This window comes from Schistocerca serialis, chromosome 1, assembly GCF_023864345.2.
Source record: "Schistocerca serialis cubense isolate TAMUIC-IGC-003099 chromosome 1, iqSchSeri2.2, whole genome shotgun sequence".
Taxonomy (NCBI): Eukaryota; Metazoa; Arthropoda; class Insecta; order Orthoptera; family Acrididae; genus Schistocerca; species Schistocerca serialis.
Window position 1 is genome coordinate 1082818589 of NC_064638.1, and position 21625 is coordinate 1082840213.

Sequence of the window (21625 nt, forward strand, 5' to 3'; positions counted from 1 at the left end):
TACCCTTTATAATCTGAACTATCACTGATTTTGTTTTCGTCATCAGATTCGAGCAGGAAAGCAACTTTTAGACAGTGGAGCAGATTATCTCCAGATGCTTCAGCTACTTTGTTATTTGAATCATTTTCTACACAATACATATCGTTTGGACACTCAGTCACTTCAGCTGTAACACTTTGAACAATTTCAGGCTTAAATTCATACTTAGTATAATCGTCATATACTTCGATAACCTTCATTTCATTTTCTTCCATGCTATCATTCCCAGACAATCGTGCGAAATTCCTACTAGACCCTTCTGCCTCAGAACCACAAAACATCTTTCCATCAACAATAATTTCGTCTGCACTGCTTATAATGTCATGTTTACTAACGTCCTCCTCTACATCAGTTTCAGCTTTTATTAATTGTGCACACGTCTTTTGCGTGGCATATTCTACATTCCTTTCCTCTTTATTCATCATAACCTCCCCCATATCTACGTCTTTTACCTCATACACATCATTAACAGTACAAATATTCCCCTTTTCACTCGCCTTTTCTGTCTCCCTTTCTTTCTTTAATAATGTATTTTCGCACGATTCTGATATTGAGTTATCCTTATCATATGACATATTAACTTTATTTCCATTTTTACATTCATCTATTACTGAAACCGGCTAACGGAAGTGTCCGATCCCGCCTATTCTGTTTCTCTCTACGGCAGTCATCTTGTTCTGACGTCTGCCATTTGTGTGTGCCGCCAAGTGCAATGTACGGTGCTCCCACAAGCGCTGCCCGGAGCATAAACGGTCATGTGACATCGCTCTGGGAACGCCACTATGTATCACTCCGCGCCCGTCTCCTATAGGCGCGTCCTTAACCTTCCTGTCCTGTAGCTTACATCTTTCCTTCTCGAATCTATTATTTGACAGCTTTTCTTTGGGCCCAAAACCGGTCTCCGCGTGAATCCGGCCCGTAACACACGCGGTTTTCAGTTTTCCATTTCGTCTCTAGTTTGGAAATTCCGCACCATGTATCCTCTGCCGCGCGTCGTATAATTTCCTCTACCTCTCGCACAACCTCTTTGAATCGTGTTTACACGAAATCTATCGTTTTCAGGTCGTTCGTTTTGGTCATTACTTTCCCGCGAATAATTGTTGTTATTGTGGGGATGGGACTCGCGATTTCTTCGCCAATGATCTTCATCCCCTACCCTTTCCAAAAACGCAGAAAAACTTCTTTGTGTACTCCCAACATATCGTTTAGAATCCTCAGGCAGTTTCTGCCAAAGAACCCAAACGATCTCAGCTGCAGTCCTCCTAGCCTTCAGATGTATCAGCTTTCTGTACCATGATTCGCAAAACTCTTTCATGGTTTGCCTACCTCTGGCATAGTACAGCCTGGCCATTGGAAACTCACGCCACAACTGGTCTTGTTTTTGATCTGACCAGTACTCGTCAATAAATTTTTGTTTAAAGTTTCCAAAAGACATCTGGTTAGTATCCAGATTCAACCCCCATCTTTTTGCTTCTCCCGCTAATGCACTTATCACAACATTGATTTTTTCCTGGTCAGACAAATATTCAGGAAAATTTCTTTCGCAATTCTTTACAAAGTCTAGGGGGTGCCATCCGTTATGCCTCTTTGCAGGGTCGAATTTTTCTTCGCCCTCTAATATTTTACTGAAGGGCATTCATTCAGTAAAATGTGTAAGTCCTGTTTGTACTTTTTTTTTCCAACTCATACATTTTGCCTTGGATTTGTGAAGTGTTATGTTCACACTTCTTTTCGCAAGTAACAATCTGGTTAGTTCTCTACTTGTTTCTGTTACAGATTGTTTAATCTGTGCTAATTCCGCGTTACATTCTGTTTGTATTTCGGATTTAATACCGAATACCTTTTCGTCTACTTTAGTACTGACTAAGGGTTCTATTTGATCTTGAATTTTAATTACTTCAGTGTCAAATCTTTCGTTAATGTCATCAATTTGTCCTTGTATGTTGGCAATATTGCCATTGATGACAGTAATTTCGCTTTTGAGGTTTTTAATTTCATTACTCACAATGTCTACTTTACCATCAACCTTCTCGATTCGTTCACTAAGATTCTTGCTTTGTGCTTGCATTTGCAGACTTATATCACTACCCTGTGCTGCTAATATTGTCACTTTGTGTTGCAATTTGTGCTTTAATATTGTCATTTGCGCAGACAGTATTCTAAGCAAGACAGTCAGGTCTAGTGTCTTTTCACTTTTTGATTCTACTGCATTTTCGTGTTCAAATCCTACACCCCTTTCTGTTTTTGGTGATTCAAACATATCCCTCGACTCATTAGCATAGCCACTGTCTTCGATAACATCGCTCATATTGTCTTGCTTAGTACGAGCGACATTCAAAGCTTCTATCTGTTTATTTACATCGGCGTGGTACCGTACGCAATTTAACTCGCGAGTAATGCCATCTGTTGGTGTGCTGCCTGAACTGCTCTCGATTGCTTTCTGTTCTCGCGTATCTAGATTTATTTCTAATTTCTTGTCCATTTTAGTTGCTATTAAGTATTGATATCTTTAATTTTCAATTTAAGCTGAACTTTCGCTATCCGTTCTGTCAAATAATGTACAGGTCCGAGCCGCTGGACGTTTTATGTTCACTCTATGTTTGTAAAGTGCCACATACTTATATAATTTTTTCCGGCTCTAGGTGTATATTGAACAACGTCCTGTCACGCGGCGCCACGTATAACACTACCGTCTACTACTGCTATACCATAACCTCCTCTGAGAGGAGTTTTGTTATGTTGACTGTGTTGTACCTAACGGAGGTGGCTTATCGAAATTGAAAGTCAGAATTTCGTAAATATGTGAACAGCAACAAACTAATTTTGCCTATCTGCACTGTGTAACTAATAAAGAAAACGGTCGCCAGCCTAACTAGGCAAGAGAATGATTAACATTCTCGTTCAAGAAAATAGTTATTAGTAACTTTAACTGATAAACACAACCTATACTTTGTCACGCGCGAGTGCAGTGAACTCTGACACATACATATGTTTACGGTAAGTTTGAAACTAATAGTTAGAGCAGCACAAACTACTTGCAAAATTATAACAGATACCGAAACACGCTATTACTTTCAGGGCTTATACAAACTGAATGGTCTTTATAACGTTATTATTACTATTCACTGCAGAATCATTAATTGGATATAGCATAAGTCTCTCTCAGTTAAATACTTTACTATTTAAAATGAAAGTTAATTGGAATCCACTAACAGGTTACTTTTCATTGTCTTTTGAATAAAGAAGTTACTGTTTACATAGATAGTTGTCTTTCTTTTAATAGTTGTGCAGTATGAGCACAACAGGCAAACTATGAATCTTGTTACAACATTAATATGCACTTTTAATACCCAAAAGAAACAAGTGCTTAGCAACCATGAGTATATAACTATTCACAACTGCAGTTTCCCTCTTTTACTACAGTGAGACACAACATTAACATACTTGTAAAATACTGACATACCTTCTGTGATTTACAACAAGCAGCAATGTGATAATTTACTAAGTAAAACTTTATAAGCCTCAGTCTTAAGAACTTTTAATTTTGAATTTGGCAACAACACATTAATAACCAGTTTTAATAGGAAAATTATTTTCAGAATGCATCATATACTTTAACTCACTCTCTTGCTGCATTAACTTTAACTTTCTTTTCACTATGTTGAACAGCTATTAATTAGCAAAACACGGGGCTTTAATGTTCTTTCAGTAGGGATACTCGGTAATCACTTTAGTTCAAACGGAGAAGAACCTGAGAGGTGTTATGATAAGAAAAAAAAGTCAAGGTAGGTACATAAATTCAGTTATAAATTACCTTATATTTGAGCACACTAACACATCCATTAAGCTGATCCTTCACTGTACATCATTGTAGCATTCCGATGCAATGATTGCGCAATGTGGTGGCAACTGCATGTTGGTAGGTGGAATTGTAGGTAGAATTGCTGGACTCTGTCAGTTCTTGGTGGCGATGATAGATACAAATTCCAGATTAGTTCCAGCTATTTATCCATCCATCCGAGGCATTGGAAAGTAACAGAAAGAGCCTCTCTCGGAACCAGCATAATATGCATCTTTTACATGGCAGTGCACGGTTTTGTAGCTCATCCCCGACTCGTAGTTCGTCCCCGACTGACTCTTGTTCCACCTTTTCTACCTAGACCAACCACAATTTGCGCGCGCTACGCAGTTCCGTTTCCGAGGGGAACCACACTACCTCTTATACACAAAATCACTAAGATTCCTAAGTGAGGATCAGCAGTTTACATAACAGCAAACAAACGCATTCAATAACACAGGACATTTTCACATATTAACATTTCTACAAAAAATTATTCACACAGAAATTACGATTATATATAGTAAGTTTCGTTCCCTCGAAATGGGACAAAGAATTTAAATGACAGATATACCACATTGCATAGAATCAAACCATGACATCAAAGTTTTAACGAAGAAAGGAGTATACAATTTTATTTTATCGATTCAATCCAACAACATTTACAGAAACTCAACGTTATAACATTAAACCAAAACAAAAGGCGAAATAAATCAGCACAGTATTAGAGCTATGGTGTTACACTATTCAATCTGTACATCGAAGAAGCAATGACGGAAACAAAAGAAAGGTTCAAAAGCAGGACTGAAATTCAAAGTGAAAGCGTTACGCCGGCCGGAGTGACCGAGAGGTTCTTGGCGCTACAGTCTGGAACCGCGTGACCACTACGGTCGCAGGTTCGAATCCTGCCTCGGGCATGGATGTGTGTGATGTCCTTAGGTTAGTTAGGTTTCAGTAGTTCTATGTTCTAGGGGACTGATGACTTCAAAAGTGATGTCCCATAGTGCATAGAGGCATTTGAGCCATTTGAAAGCGTAGCAATGATAAGATTCGCTGATGACAATGCTATCCTGCGTTAATGTGAAGGAGAATTACAGGCTCATCTGAATAAAATGAACGACCTAATGAGTACAGAATATGCATTGAGAGTAAATCGATGAAAGATGGAAGTGATGAGAAATAGCATGAATGAGAACAGATATAAACTTAATATCAGGATTGTTGATCACAAAGTAGTTGAAGTTAAGAAATTCTGCCGCCTAGGCACCAAGATAACCAACGACGCAAGGAGGAAGAATGACATAAAAAGCAGAACAGCGCTGGGAAAAAGAGCACTCCTGCCCAAGAGATGCCTGCTAGTATCAAACATAGGCCTTAATGTGAGAAATAAGTTTCTGAGATTGTATGTTTAGAGCGCAGTATTCTATAGTAGCGAATCATGGAGTATGTGAAAAGCGATAAAGGAAAAGAATCGAAGCATTTGATATATGGGGCTACACAAAAATGTTGTATATTACATGGTCTTATAAGGTAAGGAATGAGGAGATTCTCCGGAGAATCGTCGGGGAAGGGAATATATGGAAAACTCTGATAATAAGAGGGTACCGGACAGTAGGACATCTGTGAAGACATCTCGGAATAACTTCAATCATAATAGAGGATGGCCGAGCGGTTCTAGGCGCTACAGTCTGGATCCGCGCGACCGCTACGGTCGCAGGTTCGAATCCTGCCTCGGACATGGATGTGTGTGTGATGTCCTTATCTAGGTTTAAGTAGATCTAAGTTCTAGGGGAGTGATGACCTCAGCAGTTAAGTCCCATAGTGCTGAGAGCCATTTGAACGATTTTTGTAGACGGTAAAAATTGTATGAAAATAGAGATGGAATACAACCATCAAATAAGCGAGGACATCGGTTGTAAGTTCTAATCTGAGATGAAGAGATTGGCATAGGAGAGGAATTCGTGTCAGGCCACATCAGACCAATCAGAAATCACAAAATATTTCTAACGTTCTTTTGGCACTAGTGACGACGTTTATTTAACGATTGTGAGCTACAGGAGACTTCTGAAGAGTGACGTTCTGCAGCATGTAGTTGTGTGTGAGTATATCAATTACTTAAAATATGACTCGAAGGCAATAACTGCAGCACATTCATTGCACAGCATTCCCTAATTTTCATGTTAGTGCTTATCTGAGATCCACAGTGAGAGTAACATCACATTTCCCATACATTCAATTTTTTTTAAAGTTATGTTTCACTATATGGTTTAGTAGCGACAACACTACTGAAATCTTTGGAGTCACCATCGCTAGGGTAATGAGTATATCGCACACGAGGTCCACCAACTGACCTAGTAAAACAGAGACTACCTCCTTGTTTTCCATACCACCACTCGAACAGCGAAGTTTTTGTCACATATATGTTCATTTACCTTCTTGGTAGAACCTTGGCAGTGTTTCGTCAGAAATTCGCAGTCCAGCACCTTGCCTGTATCTACAGAGGTAACTGTGGCAATTTCATTCAGCGACGTATGACCTCTCTTCTGCTAGGAACCGTTCTATGCAGCAATATTATCAGTGGATTCACAAATATCTACAGTTTCTTTCGCTGCCCTCTGCATAGAAGCTTCACGACTTCTGTTAGCGCGTTATACAAACCTTTGTAGTATCTCCCAAATTTGAAAGGTGACGGTGGGAGATCCATCACAGCGCAGATCATCTGGGCAAATTTTCTTCCGTTCCCAGAACGCCTTATGGCATTAGCAAGGCGAATACCCACTTAACAGTATTCTGTGCATGTTACACGAGATGTCACTGTGCGATTCCTTACTTTACGCATTTGACATTCCACTACAGTTTTGATGGATAGGTTTCTTCTCTTACATATTTCCCCACTAAACGTAAGGGATTTTCCACTATTACAGTATTTACATTTAGCAACAGAGAAAAGCAATTCTGAAAGCTTACACAAAATAGGGAAAGTCGAATAAGTTGACGATATGAAGGTGTATTATAATTTTTCTGGTCTTTACTTTGAAGTCAAATAGTTTATTTATGGAAAACTTATTTGTATATGTAGCCCCTTTAAATTAAAGCTCAAACATTTCGTAAAACTAAACACTCTTTCAGAAGGACATATTTTTGTTAGTGAGGGTAATATGACGTCGAAGTATGGGTAAGATGACGAAATAACAAGTTTATTTTATTGATGGTTATCTGTTTATCACAAAAGTCAAAAATACGATATGTCCCCTTTGCTTTCCTAGTATTTAAGCACTTACACTACGCATGAGCTCCTCTTGGCATCGAGAAAATTGATATCACATTTCTATCTCCCCAACCTCAACGTAAAGAATGCATTCTCTTTCATCGACATTATCAGAATCACTGCCAGCGTACTCAGTTTCGATTGATGAGCTTGAAACTAGTCGCCGAAGTGTATTCCAGGATTCCTTCTTTGTTTCAGTCTAAAACAATCTTCCGAATGCAAGTTTGCGTTTAGAGCCTTTGTCCTTTATTTCTCTTTGCATTCGCATTATCTTTTAGTTTTTATCTTTCTTCATTTTTCTTTGTTGTTTCTTGTTCTCATTGTCGTCTTTCCTTTGTGTCTTTTCTTCTAGAGTTATTTTGACGGGTTTTCTGCTTATGTGTAGATATGGCGACTTATTTCTTCGATTCCTTGGACTTCCTTTGGGTGCAGCTTGAGGTAACGAAGATAAAGCTGAGGTAGATGTGGACTTGGTGGTATTTGTCGGCACTTTAAATGCACTTTCTGCGTGGGATAATGTAGGTAAAATAGATATGGGTGTATGCTTAGATGAAGGCTCTGATAGAGATTCTGCTTGAGGTTCCGGAAGTAAAATAGAGGTAGTTGTAAAGTTGATGAAGACCCTGGTAGTGCGACAAATTCTGCACTTGGGTTTGCTTATATCCCAGGCAGAGCATCTGATTCGGACGGTATTTCATTGATGGCATTGTCCATTGTTAGTGACATCGCGAAGTCTTCATCACCAAATATCTGTGAATTTAAAGGCTCAAGTCCTGTGTCTATAAAACCCTTGATCGGATTGCTCAAAGATACATCTTTACTAAGGGCAATGTTAAAGAGTCTTGCTATTACTCTTTCTGTTACCACTAGAGCTGGATGATTAGCAAGATAGTCAGTACAAGCTTTGCTATGGGCAGTCTTCAGAGAACCGTAAGATGACACATCCACCGATTGCAGTCTGTGACTTGTGTGTCGTGTGAAACGTAGAAGAGCTATGAAATTATCTCTGCAGAGAGTAATGCCTTCCAAAGTGAGATGTGAAGTATTGAGAGAGGGTAAGTTACTCTCCCACCTTTTTTTCATAAAGATGTTGTTACAACGTTACGCAACTTGAGTTGAGACTCTAGAAAGTTAACAGCCTGTGATGGAGCCTGGTAGGCGTCTAAAAGTGTGAGGTATTTTTATGGTTCTTAGTTTGTAGAAACGGCATGTTGGAAGTTGAAAGCAAGGGGCGGCGAGTCTATCCCTCAGTAAATCTTGCCGGACAGGCCCACGGCTGCACAGAGTAGACATAGTACCTCCTAGTCGAGACAGATCTCCAGCAGGACAATCCCGAGCTGTACCTGCATTGGCGCCAGCCAAAGGCTGGGCTGGAGGCAACGGACTGAACTGACACGTCTACACAGTGGAGTCGTAGACCGGGCATTGTGTGCTGTGCCATGCCTAATAAAAATTTACAAGTTTTCGTGTTCGCCGATACTGCAAATAGGCCTGTGACCCACTTTCATCGGCCGCCTCAGTCATACAAGAAACTCTGGCGTCTGAGAAACGTTGAGAGATAGAATCTTCATGACACCTCATACCTAGGACTAACATGTTCCAAGGCACAGTCGATTTAGATAAAAATCTTTATCATTGTATCTGTTCGCTTTTTGCTGTGGGAAGTGACGCGACTTCAGAGAAAAACATCTTATCCCTCCGTGAAAACGTAAAAAGGCCAATAATTGGCGGTTTCTTTTTTTTTTTCAGAGATGCAGGTTTCTTAACTCTTGCGCTAGTAAGACATGAGTTTGTGCTGTCGTGTAGGAGAGGAGATTTAGCGCCTCTAAAGGCCTCTGATAGGCTCCAGACTGGGTGAAGGCGGTGTCGTTCGTGCACTTTGCAGGAAAACGGAATTTTTTACCTGGAGATGTGCGAGGCACTCGGGTTCTGGACTTCGGTCGGAAAGAAACTTTTGGTCGAAGCTCTGGCATGTGTGGTTGATACTTGGGACCTATCCTAAGACTGACTTCACTTGCATGTAGTTAGACTGGGGAGTTTGTGGTGAAGTTCTTACTGTACCAACAGTGTGACTTCAGATGTCTCGGGCTACTCGTTTGCTGAGGCCACACTTATTCGTTTATGGTTTACCAGTCTTGACGTTTGGCATCCTTGTGCGCTCTGTCGTGTAAGTGAGCCAGATTGGTCCTTGGTACGACCAGCGAACGGGTGTGTCACACACTGAAATCTACCGTGATTTCAGGGCTCCGGTAGAGAGTAAATTGCGATCCCTCTGCCTGATCTCCAGATCATGAGACTTTGCATTTCTTTTGTGGCCGCGATCGATTCACAGGTGCCGCCTTACGCCTTGCCTCATCTCGCCAGCTGCAAGCTATAGCGCTGCACGAAGTAAGCAGTGTAAAGTACCGCTGTTCCGCCATTGTCCGGGCATGCAAATCCCAATCGCCACTTCCTCTCACCTGCACCTATCGAAACTTCTATAAATCATTCACCCAAGTCTGCTCAGCATCAGAACAATTCAGATTGCGTTATACACATTTTTAGGGCCAGAGCAGTTGACTCACTTTTCCCACCCAGGATCCTTGTCCATTGTGGTCTTAAACCGCCTTTTAGTTGTTTACGATATTCTATCAGAATTTGTTTAACATTAATTACGTCTGACTTTGTTTTCTTTATTTTTGGGAAAATAATTGTTGTCAATAAACTAAATTTTGCTTACATTCTCAATCATACATCACTTTTATATAGTCACCCAAAGCGTTAACTTCCATTGTGGCGTCACAACCCAGGATAACGTTCGTTGTGTACTATCTTGCCAGGATAACTTTCACTGTGAATGACCCTGCCAAGTAAACATTCATTGTTTTGACTCTGCCAGGCTATCAATAAATCATTTTTTTACAGCCCACAAACGGGTTAACATTCAGTATGATTATCTATTTCTCACTACAGGTTTAACGGGATTTAACACTATTTTCATATTTTGCGCGCTACACTGCCTCTTTCCCTGATTCCTAGCTCCATTTCCTCCGATCTATCTTCTTTATATAGACTGTCCCCGAGTTTATTATGTTGCCTTTCATCAAAATGACACGGCTATACAATAACAAAGGAATTAAAAGCATGGAAACAGAGAAGAGACGGATAATATGACGAATGGCCTCGTACCAGTTTCTCGGAGTGGCCGAGCGGTTCTACGCGCTACAGTCTGAAACCGCGCGACCGCTCTAGTCGCAGGTTGGAATCCTGCCTCGGGCATGGATGTGTGTCATGTCTTTGGGTTGGTTAGGTTTAAGTAGTTCTAAGTTCTAGGGGACTGATGACCTCAGCAGTTAAGTCCCATAGTGCTCAGAGTCATTTGAACCTTTTTGAACCAGTTTCGCTCCGCTCATGACGTCCCTTATGTGTTACAGAGACCTGCGGTCAATTGATCTCGTAGTTGTCACGTCGCAGACGGGCTGTGACACTACGATGCGCACAAACAGCAAGCCAAACTCAACATTCTGGCCCGACTGAACGACCGCCGTGTCATCCTGCGCCTACGGCGTCATCGGATAAGGTATGGATCGCTCTCGTGATCGTTGCCGAATGTCTTGACTTTGGAACTGATATTTCTCATCCACGTAGCTAGCTCCTCAATTGGCCTCACCAGGCTGAATGCATCCCGTTCCAGTCTCCTCATCAAAGAAAAATCCCTGACATTCCCTGGAATTGAACCCGCGTCCTCCACATATCAGCCAGACACGTATACCATTAACCAGACACGTCTACCATTGAGCGACGGAGTCTGACGAGTTAATTGGGGGGGGGGGGGGTGTTGATTATTTACACCAAAGCGATGTGTTTATTAAATGTCGAAATTGATTACGAAGTAACTTTGTTGTTTATTCTTCTTTGCCTTTACTCATTATTACAATTAAGTAAACTTTAACCATGCGGGCTTAATAATAATCGATGTACCTGACCTGATAGCTAATGAAGTAGATCTAATACGTAATGCATTAATAACGAACAGAGTTGTAAGTTAGTAAGCCGTGGAGGCAGATGGGAAGTGCGGTTACAGCTTCGCTCATCAGATCGAGCTGTTTACGTCGCGGTTCTCAAAATGGTTCAAATGGCTCTGAGCACTATGGGACTTAACTTCTTAGGTCATCAGTCCTCTAGAACTTAGACCTACTTAAACGTACATAACCTAAGGACGTAACACACATCCATGCCCGAGGTAGGATTCGAACCTGCGACCGTAGCAGTCTCGCGGTTCCACACTGTAGCGCCTAGAACCGCTCGCCCACCCCGGCCGGCGTCGCGATTCTGTTTAACGAACTATTATTTAACTCGGTTATTACTGAACTCCACAAGTCACAATGCGGTACATGGCTGAAGGTACTTTCTACCACTGCTAGTCGTAACCTTTCTTGTTCCACTTCCAAATGCAGCGACGGAACAACGGTATCAAATCTTTCAGCACGCCTCTGAAATGTATCTATACCTTCCTTTATTCTGATCTGGTGGTAATCCCAAACACAAGAGCATCATAAAGAATGCGACAAGCGAGTGTTCGGTAGGGGGTCATCTTTGTTTATGAGTTGCAGTATACTATAATTCTACCACTAAACTGAAGTCGACCATTCCCCTTTCCTACAACCACCCTTATGTGCTCTTTCCAGTTCAAGTCTCTTTGTAAGGTTACGCTCAGATTTTTAATCGACATTACTGTGTCAAACAGCACATCACTGTATTAGACTATTACAGGATTCTTCTTCCTAATTACGTACATCAACTTACATTTTTCCACATTTAGAGCAAGCTGCCATTCATCACACCAAATAGAAATTCTGTCCAAGTCATCTTGTTCCGTCTTACAGTCACGCTACGCTACGGCGTCATAGTTAGACGCATATGTGAATATCTCACAAGGTTTGCACAAGCACCCACACGATCTGAACCCTTTTCGGAACTAGGGTGCAGTGAATTTCACTGCCGAAGATGAATGTAACCTGTAGGTTCTGCAGGCAAACAAGCGGAAGCATTTTATCAGTTAGTATCTCTTCTTCCGTTGGATGGTTAAAGACTATGGCAGAAATATCAGGAGCCCCGTCCAGACACCAAATGCTCCTGAATGGTCATTTTGGGCTCATTAGCCCGAAATATCGGGGTTTAATTTGTTCAATGTGAAATGGGGTAAATACCAATTTCTCTCCCTAAGCGAAGAGGCCAATACTAATAACAGATCAAAATTAAATTGCACTAGGACATAGCTGCAGTGTGCAAGATAGCATCAGAATCTCACCACGATCTACAAAAATAAATGGAAAACTCTTCCGTTTTCGCCTCGAACAGAAACTTATATAAAGGCTTGCAGTTTCTATTGTTGATTACAGTGATGACATCCTGCAAGGTGTTTCTCACAAAATTCACGGTAAGTGGATGTGATGATGAACTCCTGGACACGATACGTCTGCGACGTCCGATCTTTCATCATATTTTATCATGTTATGCACAGCTATCTTTCTACGTGCAGATACGCGCAGAGATTTCTATACAATTTTTCACCTCTGCTGCCTTTCAACTTACACTGTCCCTCATAAATCCCTTCAACCTTAACGCTATTTTTTGGACAACTTGGCAGAAAAAGAGTAAAATCCTTTCTGTCCTGCTTCATCACTCAGCCTCTTTCTCGAAGTCCTATCCAGTAGCAAGAACCTCACTTTGGAATGACCTCTCTCGGTCGATGTATCACAGAACTTAAATAACATCCCTTGCTTCAAAAGACGGGTAACGACAATCAAGTCTGATTTGCTCTCGTACGCACTCCTCATTCAATTACATCCTTCTTTCCAACCAAATCTTCCTCCTGCCATGTTCTCTTAGTTGGTGCAATAAGCCTATTTCAGCACTGCCAATGTTAGAGCCTTCAGTAATCAGCTCGTAATCTGGAAGTAATTGGGTCTTTCGATCGCGAGATTCAAATTTTGTTCCTTTAATACTACAACAGAGATTTTTGCGTGGTTCGTCTTCCACTTGTGCACATAGTGAAGGTGTCCTGTGTGAAGTGCCTATTAATGAGTGGGATAAATAATTCGAACCTATATGAAGATTTCCAAATATCTCGGAATCTATGAAATTTGGTGGGAAATTTTTTACCTCGACTTAAGCCCCTTTGCTATGGTGTGATTAAATAGTAATGGAGGAATCTTCAGTCCTTCCTGTTACTATGTTTCGTATGTCTGTTTTAAAACTTGTGGAGAATTATTCTCCTTTTTTGTGTAGATTCACAACTTTCATGTTCTTACCTTGGAGATCATTCAAGCTGGTGTTTATTTATAGCTTCATTTAAGTGTGATTTCTACGAATGGGGCACAATTCACACACTATTCTTAATTTAACGTTCGTCATATATTCCACAAGGGTTATCAATCGTTCTCATAAATTTACAATCTTTATCAGAGTTGTCTTTCAATTGTCTCTCTTCGCCGTGTATTCCTACATCCTCTAAATGCAACAAGCGAATTTTGAGGCAGTTGCTAATCAGATTTTAGGCGTAATGATTGTCCCTGGGTACTGCATTTCGTTGCCGTACGGTCCAGCCTCTTACCGATGTGTACAGATAGTTCACTTGGCAAACATGGTGGCAGAGTGAAATAAGAGTTACATCAGTTATTTGCTTCTTCATTTCGATGCCCCAAGGTAAGGAACTAAGTCGATAATATACGTCAGCACGCGTTACTAGTTATGCATAATAACAAATAATCATACAAAATTAATTGCTTCATGCGAAGAGAGGTCAAGGTTAAACAGGAGTAATAATAAGCCTCCATTTCATTTCTTCTTGCAACATCACAAACAGAGCAATTACCTACCACTAGAAGGTACCTGCAGTCATATAAGTAACAGGTTTTTAAACACATAGTAGTAACTCAGCAGCTTTGTGGCTCTTGCCAAGATGAGTGGTAACCATGCAATGTTTGTTTAGTATCATGATAAGAGAAGGGAGAAAATGAAACCCAGTGCAAGCACATAGTCTACTTCTTTCAAACAGCACCAAAGGGACAGCCGATTTCAGCGTCTCCATCCGACTATCGATGACCACTAACAAGGTCACGTGCTTCTCCTACCCAGTTATATCAGTTTGCGTGGTCATGTTCCGCAGTAGCTGTTATATTCAGCTGTTTTTCGTCTTAAGCGTACTACAATTTAAGCGTGTGATACAATGATACAACAGACGCGTTTCACTTTTTCTTTTTTTTTTAGGAAGCATCATTAGCGGTCGTTTTGTAAATGCAGTATACATAATATAGTTCCATAAGTTGCTATTAGTAGATAAAAAGAGTTTTTCTTCATTTGGTGTACAGTTTGTTTGCGGTGTTTACTGCGTGAAGTGCAAAAAGAAAAAGCGAGCTCCTATGGACGATAAAATCGCGAAGGATGAATGTACAAGCAGGTTTTCCTCGACTACAACCTATAACGCGGGAAAGATGTGTTGACTTCAGAAAGTGTAAAAAACGAGTAATAAATACCGTAAGTACACTGTACACTAAATCCATAAAGGAGCATTGTTTTTAATGTACACAAAGTTATTTTAGGAATTTGTTATCTGTACTATTGAAATCTGGATGTTGACACGTTTATTTTCAATTTCTCCGAAGGTCGTTTTGACTTTTCTAAATTCTTAATCAGTCCCATCAACGATGATTTTTTTTTATTTCTATACATTTTTCCTACATTTATTTCCCCTTTGCTTTCCTGCTCTTACTACTTATTTCATTCATGAGTGATTTCTTTTACCATGCTGTATTTCTGTGTTTCCATGAACACTTTACTTCTTTCTTTCGTCAGTCGATTTTTTCCTGAGTTTTCTTGCACATACCTTCCCTGCAAAAATATCTGTCTACTATGACTACTGTTTTTTGAGATGTAAATTCCTCCTCAACTGACTACTGTAGTATTCATTATCGCAGTATCTACAGCTTTAGTTCTTCTCAATGATTCTCTGAAACTTCAGTCTACTCTTTATCGTTACTAAGCTGTTCGTATCAGCACCTGGCTTTTCCTTACAGCACAATATTTGATATTCTCGCCTGGCCATGATGTAATCCAACTGAAATATTCTCGTATGTCCCTTCCTTTTCCAAGTACACCTCATCCTCCTGCGATTTTGGAACAAAGTGTTGAATATTACTAGTTGGAATGTATTTCGGTACTCTATTAGCCTTTCTCCTCTCTCAGTTCTCCTACCAAAGCCATATTCTCTTACAGTACTTGTCCCCTCATCCCCATTTGTCTACTGAACTACCCTCATATACTTCTCTGTCTCTTCATCCCCTGTATGTGTCGTCGACATGTATATCTGAACTATTATTTTAGTGTAGGTTTGCTATCGATTCCGATGAAAGTAACACTATCGCTGAACTAGTCGCAATAAATCATTCTCTTTTCTATCTAATCTTGACGAATGCTAGTCCCGGTATATAATTTTCAGTTATTGTTGAAATTCTTACCTTCTTTCCATTTCACGACACTTACCCCCAGTATACCAGCAATGGACCTTTATTTTTCTCTTCGCTATTTTATTGTTTCCCTACCGCATTTAAGCTTCTTACACTGCACGCTCTGACTTGTAAAATATTACTGTTCCGTTGGTTATTCAATCTCTGTCTCATGCTCACCTCTCCACTGGCAGTCTCCTTCTGGAGATACAAATGAAGGCCTAATGCGGAATGTTCCACCAATGAAGAGATCATCATGACACATTTTCGATTACAGACCACATGTCATGTGAGTACTCCTTGTGTGTTTTTAATGCAGTGGTTTCCATTGCCTTTTGCATCCTCATGCCGTTAATTGTTGCTGTTTCTCCGTAGTTTTAGGTAGAGTCAGCAACTTCAGGGTCGAGAGGGTGCTCCGGATCTCTTTCCTCTCCTGAGCCCTCTTTGACAAGACCTTTGGCAGAACGAAGGTGGTTCCTTGCCCTAGAAATCACCGCCGGCAATGCTGATGATTCTTATTAGAAATTTAAACGTGGCTGGGTCCTAACATGGTATCAGTGGCGCCTAGATAACTGGTAAAAGATATTACCGCTATACTACCATGCCCTACATAAAGTAAATTTGCTAGTATCAAACCTTGGAGCTAATCGGAGGAACTGTGCTATGAAAATGAACATCTGGAGCGTGCATTGCGTGGTAATGAATGACAGATTGCGTGAAAAACGGTTAAGAAGCCAATAGAAGCAATGGGACGCGGTGTTAGAGAAGGATGTAGAAAATTAAAATAGGGATTGAGGTTTGCCACAGAGCCAGCGAGGAAAGGAGTATATGGTGGCGTAACTAGAGGAAGAGCCAGCATGATATGATACAGCTTAAGGCCTCAGGGAGTAATTTACATGTTACAACAGGGAACCGCAGACAATAATAATGGTAGAAGAAGAAATTGGAGTATATAGAACAAATAACTTAGAAAGTTGAGTATAAGCGTTAATCTTAGATGAATAGATGAGCTGTTGGAGGGACTGGATATGCCTCTGTATATAATGTAATTTTCAGTCAGAATGGTTCACTATTCTCGTAGAAGACTTTTGGATTCTGTTTACAATTTCTGGTGATTTTAGGCTGATTAATGCACATGGAATCCCGAAGTATAGAACATCTTTTATAGTAGGACTGCACCATTGCCACAATTTATTTCATGCAACAGTCCAACATTCAGCGGCCCATCCTTTGTGTGTGGGACAAAGTAATGAGCTACGCGAACATCTGCAGAAAGCATCAGTCAACAGCACATGCTGAGAGGTGTTATCGTGGCTGCGCCATTTACTGACGTGAAGTCACAAGTTGTAATACCGAAAATGCAAATAAAATACCTTCTCCACCATTCAAAATTTTCGCCGTTTGATATCCGTTGATAACTTTCACCGTACTTTTGATTCTAAAGCTGTAAGCTGTATTACAGAAACTATACTTAATACGTAATCGATGTGGTAGTGTATTTATTTTTGACTGTATAGAGTTGATTGTAACTATAATGAACACATCGTAAATTGCTTGGTAATAGCCAAGGGAGCTTTATTGAAATGTATCGATAGCAGCAGCAAAATGGTAGCAGCTCTTTCTTTGTTTGTCTTCGCGTATGGAGGGTCCGTGGCGTTGCGAGCAGGGAGGAGGCAGAGCAGCTTAGAGTTATGAAAGAATGCGGGAGTGCTGGTTGGGCGCTCCCGCAGAAGCGGTTTGCAGCTATGCTCGCGCCAGTGTGAACGCGCGTGATCCGTTCACCTGCGAGTATTGAGAGCACGGCAGGAGAGGCCTGGCGGAGGAAGCTGCAATTCCCGTTATTGCCTGTCTCATAATTATCAGTGGCTCTGGCGACGACTCGGGATTCTCGAACAACAGTAGCAGCAGCAGCGACAACGGCAGCTCAGCATTGTCGTCGGCTACATTCTTCGTCGTCCGCACACCTACAACATCGTACGACTGTCAAATGACAGACATAATAATGCAGAGGCTTTACCCAGTTTATTTCTTTCACAAAGTTTGAATAACTTGAATAATAACTTGCAATAGTTCATACTTGTAGGGAGCTTGTGTTGTCATTGTCCTCAGACATTATTACCAAGCAGGTTTCCTTTACCTTTCTATGCAGTCACTAGTGCCGTAAGAATATGAAAGTTGATTGACTATATACCGCGTTGTAGTAACGACCTCCTTTTCTGCCAATGCAGTTATCTGCCATAAGGTGGATGGATGATCTTTCTTTTTATTCAATGACTCACCCATCACGATGTCAACACAACACTCAAAACAGTCACTATCGAGATAAAGATACACTCCCAATAATAATAGAATCTGACCTCGTTGGTGAATTACAGACTGACTGTTACATTTGTTCTTCGTTATTACAAATATAGTGTCAAAGACACCAAGTATCGTAAGAATATGAAAGTTGATTAACTATACACTGCAAGTTTTGTGTGTTTGCTAATGACCAGTTTCAGTCTAAATTCTGTGCCTCAGTAACTGTTCATTCTTGTATTACATAACAGAGGCTACTTAAAGTAAAGTAAAATTTCACTGCCAAAGCTAATAACTAAATATACTGCACAAATTAGGAGTACGCATTTCATTTATTCTGTACTTAGCTTAGCGAGTGACTTCTGCTGTCCTGGTATGTATTTTGTTGTTGTTATTTTAAATGTAAAACCAATTGCCTATATGCTTAAAGTAAATTCAGTTCAATCTTTCAATAATCAACAGTAAATTGCGTGCCTTTTTCTAAGTTTTGCATTATGTTACACTGAGGTTATTGAAAGTAATTTTCGTTTTTTTCATAACAGAGTTTAAGTTAAGTCAGTCATTCATTTAACCATATAATTTTACTTTCAAAATTTAGTATTTCAGAATAAGTAACTACAAACTCAGTGCTTTCTCATTCATTTATTCTCTCATTAACTGTTGTGCTGTGGAACAGCACGACAACCTCCTGTTGCCACGCCAGTGATTATTTACTTACATTTCTTTGCCATTACCTTCTGGAGATTCATGGCCCATCGGGCTGACGACCTTTAATTACCCCGTTTTATAGATAACCGGTGTTTTCTTTGTGTTATCAGTGATTTTTTTTAGTAATTACTACGTGGTTCTCTTCTCCCTCCCCCCTTCCCCTGTGCGGTTAGTGAGCGATTGCACTATACTCCACCCACTTCCAAGTTTTCACCAGTATTTGCTTAATTTTTGAATAGATTCTTCGTTCAGAAGAGTCTGTTGTACACTTTCCTCCAACTAAAAGTGGCGTTATTTTCCTTCAGTAAGGATAGCCTTAATCACTGCAAATTTTTATTAGCCATATGCTATCACCGTCAGTTATATCGCAATCCAGTTGACCGATTATGAAGAGGGAGTTTACAAAGTCAGATCTACACGAAACCGCTTTGTAGTAACAACTTGCTTCTGCAATGCAGTAATCTGCCATAAGGTATATGGATAATTTTTTGTATTCAATGCTCACCCGTCACAATGTCAAAACACCACTCAAAACAGTCACCGTCGAGATAAAGGTACTTATTCCACAGTGCCAGAAGGTCGGAGGAAAGTAATGACAACTCATCTTAACAACAGTAATGCTACAGTCTAACTTCTTTTGGCGAATTACAGACTGACAATTACATTTGTTCTTCGTTATAAGAAATATAGTGTCAATGAAGGTTTGACATTCGTAAATGGATATGGTCCAATTTAGAAAATGCGACAACTGACTTGTTCTCCTTTGTAGGTGATCGTCCCTGTTCAGTTTGTAACATATCCACCATGTGAAGAAAGATATCACTCACATACTAACGTACGCCACAACGATCTTTTGCAAGGAGGATACAGGGCGTATATATCAGAAGGTGATTCCTCGCCATGAATGCGACAAGAAAACTATGATTTCTTAAAACGAAATCAAACATAACGTTACATAAGATTTGAGGTATTCCGAATTGGAATATGAAGTACGCTGAAGTTGTAACACCATTATCAAATGGTTCAAATGGCTCTGAGCAATATGGGGCTTAACATCTGAGGTCATCAGTCCCCTAGAACTTAGAACCACTTAAACCTAACTAACCTAAGGACATCACACACATCAATGCCCGAGGCAGGATTTCAACCTCCGACCATAGCGGTCGCGCGGTTGCAGACTGAAGCGGCTAGAACAGCTCGGCTACACCAGCCGGCAACACCATTGTAGATTATAAGCAGTTTATACAGTGTAATTATGTGTATGTAACTATGAAGTGATTTTTCTGTACTATTTAAGATCTTTGAATTGTCAGAGGGAAGGTGGAAGTCTATGATGTATATATCGTAAAGATTTAATAATGTTTAAAAATAATGAAACTTTATAAAATATGTATGCACGTGAAAGGGAAATTTACCTCTGAATACTGCTTCATACTTAGGGAAGTTGTATTATATAAAGGAAAAGGTGTAGGAAACCCCTCCGCCGCGGAAAGGGCTTGGAGCGCGGGAAGAGGTGGAATTGGCGATCGATCTAGGTGGCAATTGAGAGAGAGAGAGAGAGAGAGAGAGCACATTACGCAGTCAGAGGCGATCAGTTGTACAGTCAACACCGTAGGTGTCAAGTGAGGCATTCGGAAGCCGATTTATGTTAAAATTGCCTCGGATGTGGTTTCGGCTTTAATATGGTGCTCTTCTATTATGGCATGGCTCTGAAATGATTAATACGTCGCCAAGAAGAAATTTGAAAAGAGCCTTGAACTGCAAGAAGTGAGACCAGATTGCTGACACGTCCTTGCCACCACTATTGCGCCACTGCTCCGCCAACTTCAGGAAATCAGATATGTGTATTAGTGTGGATCAATATGTTTGTGTGTGTGCTTTTTCAATACTAATTCAAGTGATAAAAATGCGTGTGTGAACTTTGAAATCGTCCTGATCATAAAACTGTTTCAGGGTCCTATCCTAGACGTGCAAAAGACCAAGTATCCTGTTTCTGAATGACCTTTGAATTGTTTATAATTTGAATCTGCTAAAGTAATCACAAGTAATGGAAAAGGCATATAATCTGACTTACAGGAAATTTAATTTTGACTATTACCATAAACTATTTTCTGATGTTTTATTTGAGAATAACATTTTAGTAAACTGCTGTATAGTATTGAAATATAAACCAATTCAAGTGGGGTTACGAATTCACGTTAGTGTAATGCAATTTGTCTCTGTAATAGTTACAGAATTTGCCTGTAGATTAAATATTAGTTTATTGGCCCCACTATATTCTTTTCTATTATGAGGAAGTTAAATTGAAAATTGCTTTGGCTAAAGGAATCTGAAGTATTTCCATAAAAGAGAGAGTACGAAAAAGTGTTTGTACAGTGTTATTTTATTGCATTTGTGATGCTTATGAGTTAGTAAAATCAGGTCTCCTGTCATGCTTCACTTAGTCTCGTGATGTCTTTGATAACATTTTGGTGCTGACTAATTAATGATTCAGATGATAATTATTATGAATAGAAGTAATATACATTTATCCTTCTGTGATTGCCAATTTATACAAGTAATAACTACTGCTATATACTGTTCAGTTCGTCTGGTAGTCGTTTGTGTTTATTGCACTTTACAAAGAGAAAAGGAATGAAAGTCTTTTTTGCTAAATTATATTTAAATTCTTTGAACTTAATGTTTCAAATTATTATGCCTTATTAGACTGCCAATCATTTATCATTTCATTCACTAGAACTTAATTACTTTCTTAGCATCCAAAATTAACGTCTTTCTGCTAATTGCCATTTATACGAAATTCAAGTTCGATATCCTCTGTTCATTAGATAAACACACGGTCAAACTTCAAAATTCCTCGCAAAGGGTAACACTTATTGCATGTTAACGTTATATTTGGCACAATACAACGTACGTCCATAGGTGTTAAGTATCTAGAAATCAAGGTTGTGTATGACTATCAGCCACATTAGATTAGGCTAAATTGGA